The sequence below is a fragment of the Barbus barbus genome, assembly GCF_936440315.1.
Source record: "Barbus barbus genome assembly, chromosome: 23".
NCBI lineage: Eukaryota > Metazoa > Chordata > Actinopteri > Cypriniformes > Cyprinidae > Barbus > Barbus barbus.
This window is the reverse complement of record NC_136751.1, coordinates 24,695,217-24,722,789: the sequence shown is the minus strand read 5'-3', so window position 1 is coordinate 24,722,789 and position 27,573 is coordinate 24,695,217. Positions and strand designations below refer to the sequence as shown.

At 35.3% G+C, this 27,573-nt stretch overlaps 1 protein-coding gene across 2 annotated transcripts in view; it reads right to left on the bottom strand.

Moving 5' to 3' along the window:
- The window catches only part of LOC306843222 (tetraspanin-9-like), a gene marked incomplete at its 5' end in the record, with an annotated part of 192,565 nt that overhangs the window by 109,203 nt on the left and 55,789 nt on the right, over positions 1 to 27,573 (bottom strand). Inside the window, one exon of one of the 2 annotated variants that reach the window (XM_079374560.1) lies at positions 14,679 to 14,754. The remainder of the gene's footprint in view (positions 1 to 14,678; positions 14,755 to 27,573) is intronic. The other variant, XM_079374561.1, reaches the window with a different exon arrangement.

Below are 27,573 nucleotides of genomic sequence, written 5' to 3'. Positions count from 1 at the left end.
GAAATGTGAGGTTTACCTTTTTATGAAACCTTTTCAAAGCTTTATTTGAACATTTACATGATTTATTTGAACATGCTATTAAACTGTTCTCAGTCAAGTTGTTATTTAAAATCCGAACATCATTGTGTTTTAGTGATTATGCAAACAAAGTGTCATTTTATTTGTTGTTTGTTGATTTTTAAATATAAAACTTGAAGTGATTTATGTGTCAGTACTTTTTGAACATCTCCAGCACATTTTAACAATACCGTGATAATTTTGGTCACTATAATCGTGATAACAAATTTTCATACCGTTACATCCCTAATATATATATCATATATATCTATATATATATATATATATATATCATATATAGATCATATATATCTATATCTATATATATATATATATATATATATATATATATATATAGATGATCTGAAAAATAGCACAGATCGCTTGACAGAGAGTGTCAGTCAGTCAGAGTGTTCGGAGAGTGAAAATATATCTGTGCTAAACTTATACATAGCCTCCAACTCACACACTTGCGAGTAAAATCTGAGCATTTATTAGCCAGTGTCTAAGATTACACATCATTTAGTCGCCCAGGGTGAAGATTTAGTCGCATATGCGAGTGAATTACTGGCAATGTGCTAGCACGTTTGTATTTCTTCTTCGCTGCTCTAGATAGTGGTTGCTTGTGGCAACACACCACAACTTTCTGTGTTTGCATTCTGAGCAGCGAAGAAGAACTGATTTCTGATTTGCAGCGTTAAGCAAAGCTAGCAAGCATAACTTGTCTTTAAAGAAAATAGTATCGGATCGGTACATGGGTTCAAATACTCGCCGATATTGATGTCAGAATTTTTTGTGGTATCGGTGGAATTTCCGATACTAGTATCAGAATCGGAAAAAACCCTAATAAGAATTTGCACCAACTTTTGAACAGTAGTGCATGTGTCTAAATGTCGTTTCACAAGAATGAGCAACTAGTGAAAATCACAAATTAAAACACTATATACAGAAAAAAAACATTCTGTGCATGGTGCATAATTCTGCTTACTGGAGAATTCCACTGTTGTTTAACATCAAGAAACATGATAACACCAAATATTAAAATCAAAATAAAGTAAATTCTCCAGAGCTGAGCACTATTTGTGTGGCTTGGATAGAGCTGCTTTGTAGAGCGTTTGAAGAAAATTACTCACTTATTATGGTTTCCTGAAAATTAGGATCTTGCTTTAGAAAACAGCTGCTTACTGTATACAGACAGCTTATTAGGTTTTGGAACACAGCTAACCTGTCAATAAAAAGGCCAACAACATACAGCATAGAAAATCGCATGTCATGTCACGATTCTCTTATCCTATAGTCCTTCTCTATCCCTCTCCTTCATGTCTTTGTATTTGCACATCTGATTGCAGTCTGATTTCTCTTCCATCACATAATCTGCCAGAAGCAATTTTGCTATTTTCATTCACACAAAACCTTGTCCATCTTTCATAATGTCTTATTGATTGATTGTGCACATAACACTGACATGTACAAGGGAATAAAGCCCTTAAAGCTATTGTGTTGGAGAGGGGGAAAACATCACGTGCATATTGTGTATCTATAAGCAGAGTGTCTATACAGCAACATACAGTACGCAAGTTCATCGACCACACCGCCTCACTTTTCTCTGGGGTGGCCATCAGCCTTATATTTATAGTTATGTCTAAACGCACAGCAGCAAAACTGTGCACCAAGTTGCCAACCAGCCTCAAGGTTACAGGAGGTAGCTCTAAGGAGGCGCTCTAATGCAGCCATGTACTCCCACTCCGGTCTCACTGCACTGGCCTCGAGGGTGAGGATTACAAAGTCAGTTGCATCTTCAGCTGCCATTAGTATTCCAATCCTAACTCCAGAGTATCTGAAGTCTTTCCCAATGCACTCCACAGATTTCCTTTACAACTTAACATGACTAGCAGATCAGATGCAACACGGGTCAATTTCACGAAAACATTTCTCTCTACAATTTAAAGGGGGAAAAAAAGAGAAACATTATATTTTACATAGAGAAAACCAATTAAGATATATTGTATTATATAAGATATATTGTGTTATGACAGTTAAATAAAACAAAAACCACAAAATCTTTGAAACTGAAACTTTTAACTGAAATAAAATTTAAAACACGATGCTATAAAATAACTACAACTGAAATAAATGAAAACTATATATTTAAAAAGAAAAATTACTAAAACTTTAAAATTAAAACGAACAATTTAAAACCGAAAATATCAAAATACAAACTAATTAAAAATATTAATATAAACTAATAGCATCTCAGTGATTCTAACATAACCCTGTTTTGTACTGATATTTTTACCCCCTTTTTTAAATTCTCATTATCTTTAGTGGTGATTCTTATTACATTATTATTGCTGTAACTGTAATTTTTTAATGGAGAAACATTACTATGATGTATAAACACTCCGCAATTTAATATACAGTATAGCATATACAGTATATGGGTCATTCCGTGTCAACTCAACCAGAGATTTCCGGCTCAAAGTTTTGATTTTGGTAATATTTTTTTCTGAGAAAAGATAAACAATGATGAAAGCCACAATTTTAAATGGCATGGATGAAGATTTACTGAGTAATCCACTATTTTGGATTAGACTCCAAAAGAAAAGTTTATTAAGAACTAGAATCTAAAAACATATTGCAATATCTTTAATACTTCTTGAGTTATAGGCAGGCAAACTTTGGAAAAAGAATATATGTGGCACTCAGACAGTTATGTTCAAGGCAGTTGTTTTGACAGAAGGAAACAAGATACATTTCTATACATACATTATCATTTTCAAAATGACCCACATTTTGTTTTTCACCACTTCAAATGTGTACAATTTAACAATTTACTGCTGGAGCCAAATTTAAATTCTAGTATCTCTGGAACTGAACCATATAGGGCCTTAGAAATGAAGATGCCTAAAGGGAAATTATCTAAAAGGACATTAAGATATCTCTAATACTTCTTGCGTTCCAGGCAAACTTTGGAGAAAAAACTTGAAAAGTTTCCCCATTTTTGAATGGTCACCACTGGCACATAATTCAACAAAGATAGCTAAAGTCAACAGATTTTACTAACAGACCTACCAATATCTTGTGTAAAAGTAACAATCATGCTGTCAGTTTTCTGAAGTCATTTTTAACCCCCTGTAATTTGGCTCTGAATCTCTGGTGAAAATTGCCATTTTGACACCCCTCTACAAAATAGTGGATTACTCAGTAAATATTCATCCAAGCCATTTAATATTTTGGCTTTCATCACTATACATATTCATCTTTCTTCAGAAAAAATATTAGCAAAATCAAAAAATCTGAGTTGACACGGAATTATCCATATAACACTATAACAGTCATGAAAATGTCAAAAAAAAAAAAAAAAAAAAAAAAAAAACAACTTCCAAAAACATGCTTCTTAAACTTTTATTTTATAATTTGGGGTAATATATATCAAGAGCACAGGAAAGCACAAATGAACTCATAAATACAAGGAATAAAGGTGTAAACTGAGAAGAAAAAATGCAAGAGTTCATTGAACTGTTCAAAATCATCTATGCTGAACAAAAACACCTGTCCTTCAGATAGTGAACAGACGGTGGGCTTATGACTAACTCTTTCCTTGATGACAATGATTGCGTAGTCACGCATTCATGACTGGAAACAGAGCTCAACACTGAATTTAATTTGCATTTTATTCAGTGCTACAGTGAAAAAAATGTATTCTTGAAAGTTAATGACAACATGTTAAAGACTGATCCCCATGTTCTCCACACCGCTGTGAGTAACAAGTTACGAGGTAAGAGGAATCTGGGATTTATGGCTATATTCACCCCATTACCAATGCAGAGACAATTTGCAATGCAATATCACAGGTATGATGGTGAGGTGGGGGGAGGCTGTATCATTTTACACAGCGTGGAAGTCATCAATCACTTGCTCTGTACGTTCTCACCGCTGCTCCAAATGCTACATGGATTTCAAGTTTGCACTTGACGCCTGCCCTGAATGACAAATCACGCACACAAAAATGGAACATTATGAATATCTCTGGCGACATGAACATGAAATGGAAAATCTAAAATTTGTTTACAATCCTATGGTTGGTAGAAGCAATGGATGAGCATTTTGGTAATTTTGGTCTTCACTATTGGTCAGTAGATGGCCTATTTACACATAGGACTGATTTTTTGGTTAAATTAACTAAAAATAGTAATAATAATAATAATAATAATAATAATAAGGGATTTAAAAAAAAATAATCTAATAAACAATTTTTATATTTTGCAAGTGCATAATATACGCACACATTATTTTTTTTGGCTAGGGTCAAAAAGATGGGGCGTGCTTGGCCTCATCCCTTCTATAGGCAGGTAGTCTTTGGACAGAAAATGTCCTAGAGAAACCTCTAAAGTGCGTCTATGGCCTTAGTCAAGTCCGTCTTGGCAGGAGCAATTTAATACACTTTCTGATGGATGGTGCATCACTTTGAATCTATCAGGACATTTAGACGGTGATGACTCTGGACATGGCCAATGGCTCTCTATGTTGCCAACAAGATGGAATCAAGGAGAACACTGAAAGAGGGGAGGATAGAGAGAGAAAAATAACATCAGTACAGCAATAAGTCAATTCTGACAATATAGCGCTTTCATTCGTCCATTTCCTCCACCACTGGGCCAGTGGGGCTCAATCCTGCACATCCGCTCCATTGTACCACCAACCATCCACGTCATAATTATCCTGCTGGGTCTCGCCTGGCCATGTTCCAAAGCTAATTAAATCTATTAAGAGCAAATTAAGCTCGGTAAGGAGGTGGCAGGGAATTGAAATCCTATAATGGGAGGTATAAAAGAGTCATAGCTGACCACTCAGAACATAGTTGATATACCGCTTTTCATAAGTGCACTAGGGGGTTTTGATCACTTGACATTACGGACGTCATTTCTGAGCAGGCTTGACCTGAGCTTTTTCATCTCACACACCTTAATAAAAGGTTTAATTATCAGACTTCTCAATCAATTCATTTGAATGATTAAAGAAAAACAAATGTCACAATCAATAACCGGTGAATTAATCAAGTTTAAACAAATAAACTATTAAGGTGGAGATCTTGTATAAAACTATTAAGTATACATAGGCTGATTCCAATTTCTTTCCCCTGTGGGTGAGATACAGCAGTCAGAGTGCATAGACTGAGACCACATAGAAATTCAGGGATATAAAATGATCATTTAATCCATGATCATAAAGATTTATGTTGCAGAATTGATCTGATCCTGTGAATTTAATGCAAAAGGTCAGATGTTCTTTCAAATTAAAATACCTATCAAAGAAATGAACACTTTTGTTCAGTAGAACAACTAAATTAAACAACTAAAATAAACTAAAAGAAGAACTAAACTGATCAATTGAAATAGTTTTGTCTTGGTAAAACCAAGCAAGTCCTCATCCTGTCTGAGATCAAAACTGACAGAAGAAATCTAACAAGACACATCAAGCCAATGAACGACACATCAAGACTAATAAATGCCCAAATCAGGTCTCATCAACTAGTGACCCCATGAACAAAATCCAGCCAGCTACAAATGATTTGAAGGAGCACCAATTGATTTTGATGAATTGCTGCACTGCCCAATACATCAAAGCCCTTCATGTGCAAACAGGGCTCGCTAAATTTCTAAATCCCTGGTAGCCCTTCAGGCAGGTACTCTTCAGATTTTGGTAGCCCGAAAATTAATTGAACTAGCCCAAATAAAATAAAGACCATAAATGTCAATCAAAAACATTTTCAATACACAAATATCAACGAATATCAAGGAAAGAGTTTTATTTTACTCTGCAGAATTCTTAAAAATCTATTTAAGGCAATTTGAAAAATTATTTCTTATACCATTTAATGCATTTAAAACTGTCTAAGGCCTTAAAAACTCTTCAGTTTAGTTGTATCAAATTTAAGGACCCGTGGGAGCAATGTTCCCTCTAATTTATTTTCTTGCTGAGCAAAACTTTTCTCTATTGGGCGGACATTTCGGGCACCTGAGCAAAAGCATTCTTTATACCAGACCTGTACAGCATGCACACAAAAAGTGTGTAACTTTTAACTTTAATGCACTGTTTATATTTGATTTGACCCTTGATGAAAGTAAATGATGTACATTTTAGGTTACCTGAGAAAACATTTTTACTGTACAATACACTGCAGTTCAAAAGTTTGGATCAATAAAGTTTCTTATGCTCATCAAGGCTGTATCTATTTGATAAAAATACTGAATATTATTTCAAAAAATAATATCGTGCAATATTATTGCAATTTCAAATAAATGTTTTCTATTTTAATATACTTTAAAATGAAATTAATTCCTGTGAAGCAAAGCAGTATTTTCAGAGTCATCTGATCTTTCAGAAATCATTCTAATACGCTGATTTTGAATCAATGTTGGAAACACTACTGCTTTATTTATTTTATTATACTGTATTTTTGGGACCTGTGATATTTAAAAAAAATAAAAAGTTTAAAAGTCAAAATAGAGATTTTGTGTTGCAATATAAACTATTCAGAAGTTTGGGGTCAGAAATCTTTTTCTTTCTTTTTTAAAAGATACTTGAAAAAAGTTTAAAGAAAGTTAAATAAACTTTATTCAGCAAGGATGTGTTAGATGAATAAAATTGATAGTAAAGACTTCTATTGTTAGAAAATATTTCTATTTTGAATAAATGCTGTTCTTTTAAACTTTTTATTAATCAAAGAATCAAAGAAAATAGTAACAGTTTCCAAAAAAATATGAAGCAGCACAACAGTTTCAACACTGATAATAAATCAGAATATTAGAATGATTTCTGAAGGATCATGGGACACTGAAGACTGGAGTAATGATGCTAAAAATTCAGCTTTGATCACAGGAATAAATGCTATTTTAAAGTATAGGTATTAAAATAGGAAACCAATATTAGAAATGGCAATAATATTTCACTATATCAATGTTTTTTCTGTATTTTTGAAATGAATACAGCCTTGATGAGCAAGAGACTCAAAGTCAAAGACTCAAAAACAAGGTCAATTATTTATCAGGTTTATAATATAGCCTTAACATAATATATCATCAAAACAAACCATTTAAACTGATAGAATAGAATAGAATAGAATAGAATAGAAACTGAAGCAAAACTTAAGCTGAGATCTGTAAGTTAAATATTTAAAAAACATGAACATATGAATTCTTCTATAGCTGTCTGAACATCGATATGAAGTACAGTTTGTACAATACTCTTCTGTGTGACTGACTGTACATGTTTCAGAGTTTTGTTACCGTTCTTTACCCATCCTCCGCTCTTTCCAGCACTTAATCAAGCCACTCTTCTTTAATACATGAGGACGTTTTATTTCACATGCCATTGTGTTTGCGTTGTCTCTTGTGTAGAGCGCACCGCAACCATTGAAGTATTGAGTTTCTACAGTGAGTCATTTGGTGCATATCGTTCTCTTTCTATGAAACCTGTAAACCGCATTCACCGCTTCTAACTCTGTCGTGACATCAGCTCTATAGCGGTTTGCCCGAGCATTGCTATTCTTTCCCTTTTACTGGTGGCATTCAATCAAATGGCTTCCCAACTCATTTGTGTGTGCGCGAGGCACATTATTTCTTCTGTGCGGCTGCGGTGGAAGAAGAGCGCGCTCAGCTTAGAGGGAACATTGCATGGGAGCCCTGTATTTAAGGTAGCCCGTCGGGCAGGACAGTGATACATTTTGGTAGCCCGACTGGAAAACAATAGCCCCAGGACGTCGGGCTAGCGATTTTGCGAGCCCTGGCAAATCTGAAAGGTGAGATCAAAAGCACTCAGCAGACATCAATTATCAGATCAAAACGTTTGAGCTACCCTGATTTCTCAAACCTTTAAAGCACACATATTTGACTGTCTCATCCAATCAGATATTTTTATGCAAATGATGCAGATGCAGACAAATCTTCAGAGAGAGAAAAGCAAAGACTCGAAGCAATAACACACAAGTGCTTATTCAGGAAACGGCTCATAAAAATTGATAATGTGATGCACCGCTAAAGCACCTGCAACATTCATCTTCACCATGTTTGTAATTGAAAATAATAAAATAGCATGATAGTTCTCAAGACACAAGAGAGCCAACAACATCTGACATCATTCAAAATCATCAAATCTGGTGTGCCAGAAAATAACTTAAATATCATAGTTTTTCACAACACTATTTCTACATTTGTGTTAAAAAAATGTGTTTGGAGTCTGTAATAACCAGAGGTGTAAAATACTTATTTTAATTTTACTTGATTACTGTACTTAAGTATTATTTTGGGGATATGATAGATTTATACTTTATTCAAGTACAATTTAAACTGACTACCTGTACTTTTACTTGATTACATTTCTGAAGAAAAAAAAAAACAGTACTTTTTACTCCTTACAGTTTTATTTCAACTTAAAAAGTACATTCATTTTTTATTTTAACTTATACACATTAAATATGGGAAACGGAAGCTCAAACGTGTGTGCTTGACGTGAGAACCAATGATCATTGTTTCATCAGGTAAATGTCTGGGTTCAAAAGTTCACCATCAAATCTGAGGAAGCAGGTTGAGGTAGCAAAGTTGCCCCCCCCCCCCAAAAAAAGTTTATTAATTATTCTTTGTTTTGATGCTCTAACTTTTTTTAGCTGTGTAATATATTGGCTGAATGCACAAGATTGAGTGCAAATAAAATCAGTGATAATTTAAATATAATTAATATTTTTGTGGGAATTCATTTAATTAAATGTTAATTAAAAAAACAAAAAAGTGTTTAATATTTAATTGTAATTAATGTTTAGCGACGTTCTTACCAGGTAGTGGATAAGTTGTATTAATAATATGTCATTATATGATGCATTGAGTAGGAATTTGGACTTTTTTTAATCGTAATAATTACATGATTTGTTCAATAACTCATAATTAGTTGCAAATAATTATGTAGCAATATTTGCTGAGAAAAAGCCCCCCCCCCCCCCCCAAAATGCCCCAAATAAACAATTAAAAGATGAATTATCATTTTATACAGTGACGTATACAACACAAAAAAGTGGCCTTTCAAAACGTTAATGTTGTATGTTTTAATTCTATGACTCTCCTCATTAATTCAATCCATTCTTGCATTCTGTCTGGAATATGTGTCTAACCTCTGTATCACATTGTTATTAAAAGTGATAGTTCACCCAAAAATTAAGATTATCATGTCGTCCCAGATGTTTATGACTTTCTTTCTTCAGATGAACACAAGCAAAGACTTTTAGTCCGTATAATGCAAGGGGACAGAACCACTTCAGAAACCACACAAAGTGAACACGACGGTCAAATTTAAAATATTAGTATTTGTAATTTTCATTGTTTCACTTAAGAAGACACTAAATCATTAACAGGGGTCATATTCACTTTGTGTAGTTTTTGAAGTGTCATTTTTAGACATCCCATTCATGCTATATGAAAAATATATATAATTTAACTAACTGCATGATATTTACTGTACCACCAATAACCTACTCCTAAATATAATGTAGAAGCTGAAATTTTCTGTAAAGCTACTTTGCAATGATTTGTATCGGTAAAAGTGTTATACAAATACATTTGAATTGAAAAATACACACACACACACATGTATATATATATGGGACGGCATGAGGGTGGAAATGATGGAGTTTCTTTTTAATCCCTTTCCCTGCAATTGTGTGTGTGTGTGTGTGTGTGTGTGTGTGTGTGTTCCGCTGTGCTGTATTTTAATTGTTATCACTGCACTAGATATGTGTTTGACCTGTGTCATTGCATTTTGTTTTGTTTTCTCCCTTTAACAAAACTTCTGTATGTCTGTCAGAAAAAAAAAGTACTTCTACTTTTTTAATTCTTGAGTACAATTTAAAGTTGTACTTTTTTACTTTTACTCAAGTATGTTTTTGGCCAGATACTTGTACTTTTAATTGAGTAAAACTTTCACTGAGTATCTTTCACTTGAGTAATATTTTTGAGTACTTTTTACACCTCTGGTAATAACAAATAATGGACCCTTTTCACATTTCTGGGTTTTTCATTAGTTGACATAGTTGGGTAATCGTCTACAGCGTAGAACAGAGACACCATCAAATATAATTTTTTGTGTTCCCATTTGCACAAATAGCAAAGGAAAAACTCCACGATAGTGTTTTTTTTTTAAGACTTACAAAAAGAGGAAAAAGTAGAGAGAGATTGATAATGGCAGTCAGAAGACAAAATGATGTCAAATTTACGGTCACTACCACAGCTGCTGTATTAGAAAAACCCTCACAGCAGCATTAACTTTTTTTCCCCCATCACAGCCTGTGAAAAGAGACTTTACATGTTTACTGGCACAGGTGCCACAGAAGCGCTAGTTCTCAACAATAGGCTACAGCACGATGTAAAAGCAAGCACAGTGGTCTCAGATGACCCCACAGACCTGTCATCTAACATGAAAACAAAAACAGGGAGGTGGGCGTAATGCTTTGTGAACTGCTCATTTAGCAATGTCTCTACACCTTACGCAAGGTGGAAAAATGATGCTGACCTTTTCTAGAAAAACGTAAAAAAAAAACAACCGAAAGATTGCATACTTGCAACCTCAAAGCAGAAGACAAAGGCATGAAGACATCTCAGAGATTTGGGCATCCTTTTCAAGCGGTTGTACAATGGGACATAAATCATTTCCAAAAGCATTCAGCCTCTTGAAATCCCATTAGATTTTAATTTTATTCCTCTTAGCTTTAGCCATACAAAATACTGAGGGAAAGAGCGTGTGTCTCTCTCCGGTTCACTTGAGGTAAAACAGTAATGACTGATTTAAAACTGACTCTCAAAGCAAAAGGGCTCTGATTCGTCTGAGGAGATATGACATGACAGTTTGCAGTGATTGGACAGAGGTTTTTGCCCCACATCAAGCCTTTACACGCATCCCTTTATGTGCACTACTTCAACACCAAAGCCCTTCTCAGCCAGGTGAACATCTTCTGATTTCATTCCATACCTGTTTGATGTTTCTGCTTCATCTTTGCATTTTCCACTTCCTCAAATAAATGTCGAAAAAAGTCTAATGCATCCTATATGTACCTTAAGGGAGTTACATACTTGATGGTTATGGTCTGATATGCTATTAAAGCAAAATATAACCATAATACTATCAAACTGAACCTTTACATAAATGAAGTTCCATCGTTTTATGAGGTTACATATGATACTCTAAGATGACCACACATTATTTTACAACTGAAGTAACTTACAGCTTTAAGTAACTCAATGTCATTTCTTTGATTTGAAAATATTTAGCAAATGGCTGACAGGTAAATTATTTAAATATAATCGTAAATATAAGAGCCAAAGAAGTGGAAAAATACACAACGAGTTTGCGTCTTGTATTCTACAAACTGTCCATATACAAAAGTACTGAGGTTTTCAGTTATTAATCATCTGTTTTTCTCTGATGAACCACCGTCCAATGTGCAAACACATCATTAACATGCAAATCATATGCAATGTTTTCCTGCACAGAGGACTGATGCGACAGAAATAATGCCTCTTTAAAGATGACGTTTGTAATCTGTGCCACTTGCAAATATAACAAATGTTTCAAGTAGGTTGGTCTGCCATTGGTCAGGTTGCCCTGGATGAAGGTCATTATTTTAGAATAATTTAATCACCGTGCGTCACAAATGACCAATCAGAATAAAGCATTCCAGTGATCTGTGCAATATTTTATATTAATTTACATTTTATGCATTTATATGTACATGGTATTCTGTTGAAAATAACTTATGCATGTAAACTTGCAATTAATCGCATCCAAAATAAAAGTTTTTGTTTATATAATGCGTGTACTGTGTATATTTATTATGCACATATAAACACACACACATACAGTATATATTTTGAAAATATTTGCATGTATATAATTATATTAATATAAATTATATTATATATACAGTGCCCTCCAAAAGTATTGGAACAGTAAAGACAAAATTGCTCTGTTGGCTGTGGAGTCAATACATTTGCAAATATGATTAAAAGATGAATATGAGACAAAACTACAGAATGTCACATTTTTGGGTGTTTCAACACATACATGTTTTACCAGCTAATAAGTTCAGCACTTTTAGAGTTTCATCCCTGTATCTGATGTGAGCATAAGTATTGAAACAGTTGCCTCACAGGTCTTTCTAAGTGATCAGCTGTGTCCTGTTGCATTAATTCTTCAGATATTAAAAGCAGGGAATGTGTCGTATCAGTTATATCCATTACTTCTGTATTCTGAATCTTGCATTAGATGATGACACACACAAACCAGGATGAAGACGAGGGAGCTGACTTTGAGAGAAAAGCAAGCAATTTGGATGCTAAAAGAAAAGAGGAAGTCAATTAGAGCTCTAGCAAAAACAAAGGGTATGGAGAAATCAAGAGTTTGGAAACCACCAGCAACTAACAACTACCTGATCGGCTGAGAAAACAACAGTATTTGATGACAGACAAATCATAAAAGCTGAGAAAATTAACCCTAAAAGGCGTGTCTGTAAAATCACCAACAACTTCCAGAAAGCTGGGGTGATGCTCTGACAATCTACTGTCCTCAGGAGACTTTGACACAGAATTACAGATGCTACACAGCAAGATGAAAACCTCTGACCAGCACCAAAAATAGAAAGGCGAGATTAGAGTTTGGAAAAAAGCACAAAGGTGAGCCTGAAGAGTTTGGAACTGTGTTTAAGGACCGATGAGACAAAGATGAACCTTTATCTAAGTGATGGGAAAGCAAAAATGTGGAGAAAAAAAGGGAACTGCAAATGATCTCAAGCATACAGCCTCATCTGTAAAGCATGGTGGAGGTGGTGTCATGGCATGGGCATGTATGGCTGCCTCTGGAACAGGCCCTCTCAACTTTACTGATGACTTAATGTATGATTATAGTAGCAGAATGAATTTGGAAGGGTACAAAACCATCTTGCCTACCAATATTCAAGAAAACGCCACCAGATTCATTGGGAAGTGCTTCATATTGCATCAGAACAATGACCCAAAACACCCTGCCAGTTCAGTCAAGGAATTTATAAGGAAAGAAATGGAAAGTCTTAGATTGCCCAAGTCAATCTCCAGATTTAAATCCGACTGAACATTCACCAGCTGAAGAGGAGAGTAAAGGTAGAAACTCCCCAAAACAAGCAATAATAGCTTTTAATCTTTTATATCTGCCTTATGTTCAACTGTCCCAATACTTATGCTCACATCAACAAGTGAAAAGTGCTGTTCTTTTTATTTGGTAAAACATGTATGCGTTGAAACGGCTAATAATAAAATGTGACATTCTATAATTTTGTCTCATATTCATCTTTTAATCATATTTGCAAATGACTCCACAGGCAACAGAGCAATTTTGTCTTCACTGTTCCAATACTTATGGAGGGCACTATAAATCTATTTAATATATAAACAATTTTTTTTTAAATATATTCATGCATGTGTGTGTATTTATATAAACATACACACATATTAGGTAAATTTTTTTTTATTTTGGATGCAATTAATCGCGATTAATTATTTGACAGCACTAAATATACATGTAAAAATTATACATACTTTATATAATTATTGCAATACATATGATTTATATAATTTATTAATACAGCATAATTTCTTAAAAAAACTATTATAAATGCATCAATGCAATATAACTAATAATCTAAAAATAATGGAATTTCTCCTTTCTTACATAACTAATCAAAAATGTATAACTTCATATGACCTAGCCAAAGCCAATTTAATTTGGTGTTTGAATGTGGTTTACAAATCGTACAAACTGAATATGTTTACTTAAACGTCAAATTAAGAAGTCATCAAGTAATGTTTTTTACCTATATTTTTGAGACTGCATTTGTTCACGATTTTATAACAAAACACATCACCTTTTAAACTGAGGGCATGACACCTCCCAGGGACGAATTACCCAAAATAACAGCCTATGATTCATGCACTGAAAGAGAACAGGAACTGCTGGAGAGAATACCTGTGTATGACAAGGGAGTCAATCCTTCTGACAGACAGACGGTTATTCTGTTCTTTTTTTTTTTTGTTCTTTGCCAGAGGAACAACGTGCTTTTAATCTGTTCTGTCAGTGACCTTGTAAGACAAACGCAAAAAGCACATACACCAACAAACCAACAAACATGCTCCTCTTTAAAAAAAAAACTAAAAAACAAACACACACACACACAGATAGGGCTGACGCACTGCCGAGCATGAGCATCTGTGTTGTGTTGACAGAAAGCTAGAAATAGTGGTGGAGGAGAGGGAGATGGAAAGAAAGAAAGAGTGATGAAAGATCAGATCGTTCCACCGCAGCGGCAAAAATGAAAGCCAACAAATGGCGACAGATTCATCCATCTCCAGATCACCTCATGTGTTAACCTGACTTCACCCCAAATGCACAGGGAGGGGAAGTTAAGACTCCAGAGAGGAGGTGGGATGAGAGCAGAGGAATTGAAGATGGAAACTGCGATGTCAGGTCTGCAGAGATCCCAGGAAGGTCTAAAACTTGAATAAAATAGCTTATTACGAATGAAAATATAAACAGCAGAGTCTTTAATTTACCTGTCAAAGGGGTCTTCAGTAAACGTACGGAGTTCTTCACCCTCTTATTCACACGTCTCAATTCAATCAGCTGCTCCTATAATAAAAAAAAAAAGCAATGAAGGGAAAATCAGCTGGAGCTGCTTAATGATTTTGAGATGATTTAGCATAGATTGATTATAGTGTGCACAGGTAGATCTAAGGGTGATAAGATGCAAATGACAACCGAGGCTCATTAATGTCACATTACAAATGTAATTGTAATTCAAACCAAGTTCAGTTTATAGTTAAAATGTATTTAGGCCTATTCATTAACAGCTAATTAATTTAACTGACAGGATTTTTACAAATGTAAATGCAAGTCATCAATATAACTGTAATTCAAACCAGGTTCAATTTAAAGCTAAAATACATTAATTAATAGCTATAACTGATTGGATTTTTATTTTCAGTTAATTCACCACAGTTTTAGAACAAACATTAAAATAAAAATTCAATTAAATTAATTTTTTGAATAGGCCAAGTAACATTTCAATTGTATATTTGATTTTTTTATATAGTATATATTTTTATATAGTTTGAGCTAGATAATTCTGTGATTAGCTTTACTTTTGAACCATATGGTGCAGATAGCAGCAAGTAAGAGACCATACTCACATAAGCACAAAATTATAAAATATAATATTAAGTAAAATCGGCAGCGGTCGCGGCAGTCGTCGTGTGAAGCCCTCTTAGTGTGAAGACCAAAGAGTGTAAAGACCATCGACTCTACCGTGCGACTCCACCGGGCAGGGACACCGGCAAGGGATAGTAGTAGCTTTTTATTTAATTTTTTCATTGATATGTTTATTATTGAAATGTTGTTGTTATATGCATGTGTTAATTTTATTTAATTTCTTTATTTTCTTAAATATGTGGGTAGATAGTATTTATAGAGTTGTAACTTTTTAGTTTTAGTTACTTTTTCTTATTTGTAAGTCGCTTTGGACAAAAGCGTCTGCTAAATGACAAAAGTAAAAGTAAAGTAAAGTAAAAGTAAACCTTACAATTTTGGTGGAACTCATTTTTTAATTGATACTTTCGGTCTTGAAGTGTTTATAATCATCTTGGAGGAAGATTTTCCAATGAGCTTGATGCAATACATGTGACACTTCCTTTGAATTTGGTCAAAACAAGGCATCTTAGGAGACAGCATAAATTTGCTTCCTAGCTTCTTGAACAGCATTTGTTCTCAAGAACATGTGTATGGTGCCTTTCAGTGTCTACACAGACAGCTCACTAGAGTTTAAAACAGAAACTCCATTTTGCTTCAACTTTATATTAACATGCATGTCTGCTTTTGAGTACCTGTTGCACTTGCTGTGGTCTTTTTCTCTGTGCAAACTAAAAAAAATAACAATGTTATCAGTCCAGCCACCATTCACGGGGAACATTGCTGGAAAGGCACAACTGATAAACAGTCACCACACCGCACACACATGCACACCTGTATACCATTATTAGGACTTCAGTATTATTACATCAGAATCACATAATCGCCCACTCGCAGACACACCACCTGGGACAACCTGTGTGGCTGTCTTCGGAAAAACTGATTCAAAGAAAAAATATCACACTTGACATAATGCTATTTGCGAGATTGCTGTGTAATGAAACAATGTCCTCGCTCCAGTTTCATGTGGATTATTCATCCTAGAGCACTCAAAGAGTGATTAGGCTACAGGTGAGTGAAGCAGCCATTTAAAACTCGCTTATTAAAACCAAAAATAAGGAGCGTTTAATGAGTGAGGCCTTTAACTAATGGACACTCTGAAATAATGAAATACTGCGGTGCAGGTTAAAAGCTAGAGTTTTAAATCGAATGGGAGCACGAGTTCTTTCCAGGAACAGTGGTGGGTTAATAGGTCCTCGAGCGGGTGGATGAGTGTGTGAGTGAACTGTTATGGCCTTGACAAAGCCTTGTGGACACAATCCTCACTCTCTAAAAAGAATAACAGGGACCACTGTAGGCTATTACAAAAGGCCAAACCAAAAGTTTAGGTGTGAAACCACTGATCCAGAAACACACATACATGCTTGCAAAAATAAAGAATTAAAAATCACATATTTATTGAATTTTTAAAAACTGCACAAAAATGTTTTCTCTCTCACTCAGATAACTGCAAATTATGAATATTTTCTATATTTACGGTCAATTGACAGAGATTCTGCATCTTTGCTGGATTAATGGACCGACACAGCTTACATACGAACACATCTTACCCCACCCTCGCCTACACACAAAAGCCACACAGCTTGTTTACTCAGTTATAGCAACTGGCCTCACGATCAGAATAAATGATGCTTGTTTATAAATCAAATGTTGTGTTGACACAAACTTTCATTTATTTAATTGTGTGCCAAATGGCACTTCAGTGCCTGCAGTCAGAGGGCATAGTCACTTAATGGAAGGCTATTAGTGTTGCAGCCTGGCTAAATGACTCAAGAAAAATCAATTTTGTTCTTTACTTTAAAAGCTTTAAGCATATCTTTTTAAGCTCGCATCACGGTCTTTGGTCCAGTCAAAAGTTAGCCAGACGCAAACAGCATACTAATTGCAGGACTAGGTGTTTTAAAAGCAACAAACTTTGTTGTTAAAATGTGGTACAGAGGCCCAAATTTGTGGCAAGTCTAAATCAGAGGAACGTCTTTATAGCCCTGCAGTAACCCAGCGTGGCACTTTGAAATTGTAGTTTTATAACCTCCCAATCCTCCAGATTAAACTATACAGTTACTAAGACTGGAGGGTGACATTGTTAACTTCGTGTGACAAATAAATATAGCACATTTTCTAAAACTCAAGGGTCAGATAGAGGATCTATAAGAAAAGAAACTGAATTAAGTACGAAGAAGCAATTTTGAATATTATTTGGCTCAGAGGTGGTATATATGATTCAACGTGTAGCATATAAAAAGCCACTCACTGGATATTTCACTTCTGAACTTCCCTGATACAAACAAGCAACATAAAAAGTTGCCACGGTCACAATTATCTGTTTCAGAGAAAATTCGACATGCTGTTTACTGCCAGACACAGAAATTTCACTTTGAAACTGAATATGCAATGGAAAAAAGAAAGTGAAAGTGACGTGACATACGGCCAAGTATGGTGACCCATATTTGGAATTTGTGCTCTGCATTTATCCCATCCAAAGTGCACACACACAGCAGTGCACACACACCTGGAGCAGTGGGCAGCCATTTATGCTGCGGTGCCCAGGGAGCAGTTGGGGGTTCGGTGCCTTGCTCAAGGGCACCTCAGTCGTGGTATTGAGGGTGGAGAGAGCGCTGGACATTCACTCCACCCACCTACAATCCCTGCCAGCCCGAGACTCGAACCCGCAACCTTTGGATTTACGAGTCTGAATCTCTAACCATTAGGCCACGACTTCCCCGTGTACATGTAGGCTAACTTATATAGACTTGCAGGGATATGTGAAGCACCAAAATCAACCGCAAACCCCCCACCCATCTACAAACAAACAGCCAGAGCTTTATTGCCTTTTCAAAGACGTCAAGGTTATGGTGTGTGTGATTTACAGTGGGCTCCCTTGCCTGTATAATGATATATCCGTGAGGTACTGCGCTTTACATTCGCTGAAGCCTTCACCATTTGAGACTAGATAAATTTTAAAGGTACTGCTTTGCCCTCTGTGTGGTCTACCACCATAAAAACATTAGTTATAAAAATATAAGACTATTTATCAGCAGCAGTCAAGGCACACCAGAGAAATTCCAAAAGGTGAGAAGAAAGGACGTCCGTTTAAATGTCGCAAACCCTGAGGTGAAAAGAACTTCAGAGTGAGATTCAGTAAAGAAAATGCTTCAAGTTTATGCTGATGCAAAAATGCCAGGTTTTTTTTCTTTCCTCGGTACTGTGCATCTATTTAAATTCTAATTTTACTGTTGAATAAAAAGCTGAGGAGGACAATTACCCTTTCCATTTCCTGGATGTGATAATTGTTGTTTCTTCACAATAGGTCTTTGAGATCAGAGCAATAGAAATTTCTGCATTCTGAGACTGTCGGCCGTCGAGAGGATTAAGTAAATAAAAAAGGCAGGTCTGCGAATATAAATAGAAATAGAAAAAAATCCTCCTCCAAATCACAGTGCGATGATGTCTCACCTTCCTGTGCATTAGTAGTCCGATTAGGGAGCAAATCCTGCCTGTCAGCTACAAATGATAACGTCGTTTCAACTTTAATGTCATAACACAGCTAATCCTCTTTGACGCAGATCAGCAGCAGACAAAAGCAGCTCACGGCGGACCAACGTCCAACCAATCTCCATTCTGCTCTTTTTCTCCCTTCCTCCAACTTCACATGGTTCCAAGTGAAGTCTTCACCCTGACAACTCCACTGCTGATGTCAATAAAGCCTCTCGCTGCATCTGTTCATTCCTAGAATTACAGATAGAACGATGGATAGAACCACAGAATGATACTGTAGATTAGAGCCGGGCGATATGGGAAAAAAAATATATAAATTTTTTTCATATCAGGCGATATCGATAATTATCACGATAAAGGTCAAGTGAAAGTTGTAGAAACCAGAACATTAATTTTCCGCTGTTTAGTGCTCGCGTGACCGAGTAAACGCATCTGCTCTAGTGAGCTCGCAATTCAAAAAAGTCGGTCTGTTTCGTTTCGCTTTTGGCGCATAAACATTATATCGAACTCTTCATATCGTTTTATCGAGGAAAATTATATCGCGATAATTAGAGTTATCGAATTATCGCCCAGCCCTACTGTAGATAGAACGACAACGCAAGACCGAATGACAGGTAGACACAGAACAATTAAAAGATGAGAAAAAACATAGAACAGATAGAAAGATAAAATGATCAAACAACAGATACAGATAGATATTTACAATGACAAATTGATAAAATGACAATGTTAATAGAATGCATAAATGATAATCTATAGATCGGTCGCCCTGTCGTTGTGTCATTCGACCTGTCAGTCGTTCTGTCTGTCTGTCATTCTCTTTCTGTCTATTGAACGTTCTATCTTTCTTTTAGTCTTTTCATCATTCAATCACTCTATCTACCGTTCTGTCAAATGATTAAAAAGCAGAAATGACAGAATGACCGAAAGAATGATCAATAGATATATAACAGCAGAACAATTGACAAGCAGATGAACAATGACAGAATGATGGAACATCCGAACGACAAAGAGCGCTCAAAATATAGATAGAGAGATAGGACAGAATGACAGAACAATAGAATATTAAAAAGTCGGAATGACAACGACAGAATCTTAGAAATATAGAAAAAAAAAAATAGAATGCGCAAACTATAAATGATCAGAATGCTCAAACTCAATAGATACAACTACAGGATGACTGACAGAAACAATGATAGAACAATGACAGAACAACATTAGAAAGAATGATATAATGACAGAAAGAGCAACAGAACAATAGACAGATAGGACTATAGACAGAATGACAGAACATGTCATCAGGTGCATAAAGATTCTTCACTGTCAGATCACCAAACACCATCATCTACACTAGGACAGTAATTATGTGAGTGGTGTTGTTCAATGATCGGCATGCTGGGAAGGTTACTGCAGAGGTTTCACCTTCCCATGCAGGTGCATTTTTCAGTTCTGTGCTCAGGACTCAGTAAACAGGCTCTCTCAACTCTGTTCTGGTCTGATACTCTCAGAGAAGGCACATCGACAAGGAGATGCCATTACTGCTCATTTCACCTCAAGCCATTCCCATAAACCTCCACTGATGATGGCTCTAAGCTGCACTTAGAGAGAGCTTGAGAAATGCCTGCCTAAAACAATACAAATGTCCTCTTGTCCTCGATTTTTTAGCTCTGTTGGTTTTATAAGAGCTCTCTTTTCATATATTTTTGTTGCAACATTGTCAATTTCTTTGTCTCTGTCTCTCTTTTCTTTAAGCCCCACATCAATGGGATAAACGTCTAACTGTCAAAATAGAACCAATTATTGCTTAAAGATCAAGCGTGCAATTTAGAGATTGGATGGAAAAACTGAAAAGCTACAAAATAGTCACTCCCAAGAGGTGCAGCCCTTAATCATAGAATTCTAAAATACTCCTTTCACCCAGTGAGCCCTATCGTTCACTAGGCCATCAAAGTCTTTCTCTCCCTGTAGTTTCTTGCTTTGATTAACCAACATTGGTAAATAGTACTGCAGCATATATAGGGGCTTTCACACCAGGTAGTTATAGGAACGAGCCAAAAGGACAGTCCCCCGAGAACTTCATTTTCCCCTAAGGCCATTTTCCTGGTTGCACTGCCAGTAGGAACTCTGAACTGACGCAAGCCAGCCAACAGCAATGTCATTTAAGCGTGGCATTCAACAATGTCAACAACTGGAGGCTGGAAAAGTGCCTGGACTTCAGCATAAGTCCATATATCGCTGTTTTAAATGTTTGTGCAGTTAGTTTGTGGAGTATGTAGGGCTTTTAAAAACGGCAGGTGCCAGTGTTTCAAAAGGCATGTTTTTGGCTAATCAATACTTAAGTCACTAGTAGTTCTTACTGTGCTAGATTAGACCCTACTCTGAAATAGGAGTTAATTTAGTCCCCCCATAACTACAATGTGAGCATGCAAAAAAGCGGATACTTCCGCCAATGGTTACAGTAACTATGAGAACATTCTTCCGTGTAAAAGCACCTAACGTGTGATGAAAAACAGTGTACGGAAGTTACACTGCACCTTGTGCATGCCAAAATAATGTGATAATTGATCATTAAACCTAGGATTAAGTCTCATCATGTGCTCTGATCCGAAGATGTCATGATTTAGGCTGATGATATTCATTTGTTCATTCTCATTAGCGGCTGAGCATCACTAGTTTTCATCTCTATAAAATGCAAAGAGTGCTCTAGACTATATGCTTATGAACTTAATTTGATTAATCATATCAAGGTTAAATGAGAGACTTTGTCAATGTTAGGATAAACAATTAATTAAAAAATAGTTCCTTCAAAGCTGTTCATAGCTGGTTATGATGGAGAGACTTTCCTTTTTTATATAAATATAGATATTTTTACATAAAAGAGATTTATGCATACAGTTCTAAATAAATACCTTGGATAGGATGTAGTACATGCAGTTTTTACTGGGTTGATAACATTCTTTTTGACAACCATTTTTTAATTAATTAATTAAAAAAATCTATTTATTTTCTTTTTACTAATTTATTTTTTTTACCCCCAAAATACAAAAGCATTTAGATTTTTTTTTTAATACAATTAAAGCCAGGGGGGTCCAATTCTGTCTGAACCCTTTTAAGTCAAACATGATTTAAATTTTAAAATGCAAAAAAAAGAAATCTGTAGGTTTGCAAAGGTTTTTATTTGTTCTCCAGGGAACTGGGTTCTAACGTTGAGCCTTTACGAGGTAGATCTACTTGCTGGCTTTGCCAAAGCTTTCGAGGTTTGTCTTAATAAATCTTAAGAATCTTTCGTTTGAGGACTTTAGGAGAAAAGTAAACAAGATATCCTCAGGCACAATTGTTGAACAGAAGTATATAAATTCAGGAATATTGATTTCAGATTTACCCACCTCTAAACATCACGTAAAACCATTAAGCGGTAAATGTTGTTGGCTAATAGCCATTTCTTATCAGACAGAAATGGGTCTTCATAAAGGAATTGCCCCTTACTGCTTCAGAACACCAAATTCTTTATAGGCAATTCCAATCTTAGGACATTTCTGTAATCTCGATAAAATGACAATCACAAATGAATATGATTAGCCTCACCATGCATGTGGTACATTGTCTGGTAATCTAGACAATAATTTTCACCTGAATAATCATAATGAGACACTTTAATAGCCAGTGAATTAAAAATTCATAAGGAAATGGAGAATTAACATACCTGATCAATAGAGACAATGCCCAGGCCGTTAAGCCCTACCATGGCCAGCGATTTTTTTTTTAAGCTAGATCAGTTCAGTTTATTGTGTCCCTTAGGAAATTTAGTTTGCAAAGGTGCCACATGTAATTTACATACATATAGACATCCAAAACAAAAACATAAAATCATACAATTTAATTGGCATTCTTACACTTATAATTTGTGGTTGATCATTGTACACATTGTCAAATGTCTCCTTCAATACGGACTTCAAGTTCAATACGGTCAAATAAAAGTATATAAAGAAATGACTCATGTTATGTCTTAGATTTGTATTTTTTCCCACCTTTACTACGGTTTAAAAGTTTGGGATGGGGAAGTTTGTATTTTTTTTAATTTAATATTTCTAATCATTAAGGATACATTGAATTTATCAAAAGTTTTTTTTTATGTTAAAGTATATTTCAAATAAATGTTAAAGTATATTTCAAAAATGTTTTCCTATTTTTCCTAAAAAAAACAAAAATAACTTACAATTTGGAATAACGTGATGAAAGAATGTTCAATTTTGTCTGAATTATTCCTTTAATAACATTACCACTCTGTGTCACCTCCTTTTGGATGCTTTCTGCATAATAAAACACCCTATTGGGAGTTCTACGCACTTCTCTGTCCACCTAACTCACATTTTAATGTGTTTCCTTTCAAATTAAAAATGCAATAATGTCCAACGACCATCAGCTGCCACTACTAATGCAACTGTCTGTCTGCCTGAACAACTCTGTGTGACATCCAATCTAGAATACAGAATCAAAAACGCTTTAACATTCATTCAGAGTTCCCTTCTGGCTCCATTTTTAAAGTTTATGTGCTGCATCACCAGCAGCATATAAACCACTTCTCCCATCTGCCATTGGTCAGGCAAAAATATAATCCCACCTCAAACTCACAAACTCGCTTGATTGAGTCAGTTTACTTTACATGTTTTAGTTAATGAAACCTAGAATGACTTTGTCATTGTCATCATTGTCTCTACAAGTAAGATATGAGAAAATATTTCTAAAAAAAAAAGAAATTCACCTTTAAAGTGATAATGTAATACCACCTTCAAGGCTGACTTAATGGATTATTTCTGAGTTTTGTTTCTGCATCCAAACTTTGTCTTTGAAAACTACCCTTTACAGAAAACAGGTTTCATTCCAGTACAGCATAAACCAAACAAAAACAAAACCGGACTAAAATACTAATGAGGTTCTGCAGTTCATCTTCAAGAGCTGCTTTATAGTAAGATGTCCTTATCTCTGAAAGGTCTGATTGACAAATCATCAGCACAAAAAAATCCTTCCTGTCAGGATATGTGCAACTGTGCTGTCAGAAAGGTGTGAGATGAGTCTTGGAGCTTGTGCACAGGGTGATAGAGGTCATCTCACTGGTGGTCCAAAAGTGAGGTGAAACAGAGGTGAAGTGAGAAAGGTCTCTTTTAACAAACTTCTCCCACTGCAGGTTATAAGAAGCCAATCAGAACCCACGGCAGGAACTAGCCTGTTATTTTGCCAGCCGTTATTGTTTTTGCACAAACTTCAGAGTTGGGGTTTATTCTATCAGCAGTCAATCTAATACAACCGCGAGATTGGAAACTATATTAAGACTCCTTGTGCAAAAGGTTTTCCCTCAATTCTCTGAAATACAGTAAAGTATAAATCGAATTGACAACTTTAAACATGGTCCCATTCCAACATGTTAAATAAGATGTTATCACTAGCTGTGCAAATTTTTTTCCTTGTCGGACCCATGCGATATAGACGCTATATTGTAATCCATACAAGCTAAAGCATCTAATAAAAGACATGGGTGTTGGTCTGTGATAGATCAATACGAGGCAAACTCAGTCCTTAGAGAATGGCACAATCGAATTGTATCTCACACACTGGCAATTGCAGGGGAGAGGCGGTCCTTTCAGCATGGGGTTTGGAGCAATTGCTCCTACAGTGGAGAACTTGAAAAAGAAATAATGAGACATAGAATACAATCTTTTATCTATCACCGCACATACAGGGCTGGTGGAATGTTTCCGCAACTTTCAAACGACATTGCTGTAGAAAGTTGTGTGCCATCTTGAAGGCACAATCACACTCTAGTGCAGAGAAGCATTGGTGGGTATTTACACATGGGAAAAATGCATAGAGTAACTTAAAATGCTATTTTCTTTTTTCATTTCAGCCATTGTAAACATTAAGTTTTTTGAAATACATTTTATTTATCAAGTATTTAATTCCCTGGACAATACAAAAATAGCCAATATCGCATGGTTATTAAAATATAAACAATATTTATAATCTGGCAATATTGACCGCTGTTGCTGAGAAACATGCTGGGTAAACATGTGCACTATTAAATAGATAAACAGCAGGATGCCAGCTTGCTCTAATAAAAGAAACTGTGTGTGTCAGAGACGGTGTGTGGTCATTCCTCATAATCAAATGATTTAAACTCTGCTATGACTTTCTGGCTGTGTGTGTCGTTGTAAGAAAGTACCTTCTAAAAAAGCTTCCATTGCATCATGTCTCGTGATTTAGGACAAGTGACGTTTAGAGACAATCAAACAAATATTAACATACTGAATTTGAAAATGATAAACACTATGTTGAAATAAAAAGGTTACAAATTTGAGGTGTAGGTTTGAGTGTAAATTAATTCCCAATGTCATGATTAAAATTCACTATGCAAAAAAAAAAAAAGACTATGACGTTATCGTTTTTGGTTACATAAAAGTATCAAATTTCCAAATACAGCTTGTGCTATCTTGTTTGAAAAATTAATTATTATATGCTGTAACTACACCATTAAGGGGTAAGAAGCCTGTGAAACTGCCATTGAGATGCCTTTCTACAGGAATCATACTTGTCCTTGTTCCTAACTCTGTAAACCACCTGCAAAAACATTGTATTTCAGACAAAGCCTTTTTTAAAGTAAAGTCCTAATACAATAGGCTGATTAAGATAAATAGCAACAAAAAGCACACGACAAACAGTTTCAGGCATTTGGGTAATGCAGGTATGGTGCTACAAAACAGAAGCACAAAGGAAATTAACCTTGCGTTGCTTCTGTATATTATATATATTCTGTATAATTCCCCTGTATATTGTTGAAATGGAAATGGACTGGCACTGAAAAATAGTTAAGCTGGTATACGGTTTCATTTGAGCATTGCGAAGCTTTATCCTAAAGCAAAGACATGAATGCCCCAACTCAACGAGCGCTAATTAAACCAACAACAAGTAAAATTATATTATTATTATAATTTTGTTCTTCCACCGTGAATGTATTACATAAAGACTATAAGGTGTTTAAATAGTTTCAGTTGCTTTGCCTGTGCGAATGAACAAGTCTGTTTAAATTGTGCCTAAATGAGTATGACCATGCAAGCGTATCAAACTTCATCACTACTCCCAGGACAATGAAAACCAATGCAGGGAACCAATTTAGGGCCAAATTAATATCCTCAGAGGGTAACGCACACACTTTTGTCTTCCTTTGCATTCTTCCCCACTCTCTTACCATTTCTAGCTCCAGCATCACCGATCTACACCACACTCATGCACGCTTCTGCATCATGACATCCACAAATAAACACAATCTTACGAATCTTTAGCCTAATCAGGCATCCCCTCCTGCATCATTAATTACTCAGCTGTATAAATAAATGATGCGTGAATGAGTATTTCCGCCTGTCTTTGTGTCCAGGGCCTCTCTGCCATTTTTCCAGATGGTAATTCATTGTCTCCTCTGCTGAAACGTAGTCAATCAATACCCAATTAAGCAGAGTCTACCGTTTTCCCTTGAGCAACTGTCCATGAGACAAAGTGCTCGAGGCAAATTTAAATGCAAATGGTGTATAAGGCTAGTAAGTTTGATTGTTTGGGTCGAATCCCCAGTGTCTGAAAGTCTCTTTTCACATTGTACTCTTCATCGACACAAGTACAACCACAGGTACTTGCAAGAACTATTTAACACTTACTTAGATAATGAATGATTGATGGAGAAGATGGCAGATTAAATGTATTATCAAAATATATTCCTTCAATTAGTAAACTTTTACCATGTCTTGCATTTTTTGCTACTTTTGAAATGTCTAGAAAATATATAGACACCCTAGTTACCTGTATATCCCCACCTAAACTATGAAAATACATAATACACATATCATTGTTTTGTATAATTAAAATCATGACAATTTTAAAAATAAATAATGAATCAAAGCATTAAATATGTATTGTATAAAAAGGTTTTATACAAGTTTAAGAGATGTGGTGTATTTATTTATAAAGGAGACAACAGTGTTAGTGAAGAGTTTGAGATGAAATATGAGACCATACACTGTAATTCTTAATTCAATGTGTTACTTGCCATTTCTGTGTAAATATTTGTGAAATTTACTAGCAATTTCTGAGTGATTTTTTGTTTTCACTGTATGAGTGAACCTATGCATGTTTTTCAAACATGACATAATTGACAAATTATGCAAAAAGTGTGAAAATATTGCATGTTCATGGTGTGAAAATTATTTCTTTTGAGTTTTTTTAATCATATGTGTCTAAAGTTATTAAATACAATAATAATCTGTGGTGAAAACATCAATGCGGTGGAAACGCTTGATTTTTGAAAAAGAAATAAAAATGTAATAAAAAATAAAGAAATTTTAGAGTAGTAAAAGTGTAAAAATTAGGCTTTAAGAGACTTTTCTGAAAGTCCACAGGTGTCAAATACATGTCATCAGTAGTGGTTAACTTCAGCGAGTAAGTCATTTCAAGCAGAATCACGTATGATGCACTGCTTTCTGAATTCTGAAAACTGCATACACACCAATATCAAACAAGCTGTGGTCCGATCAAAAGCTCAAGTGCGAAAGCACCTTAAAATGGATACTGCTGCCTCTAGAAGGCCTTGTTTGGTTCTATCCTCTCTGGGTTTGAGTTACGTGTGACCTCCCTGTACCGCGGCCGGAGCTGTGCCGCATGCCTGTGGTC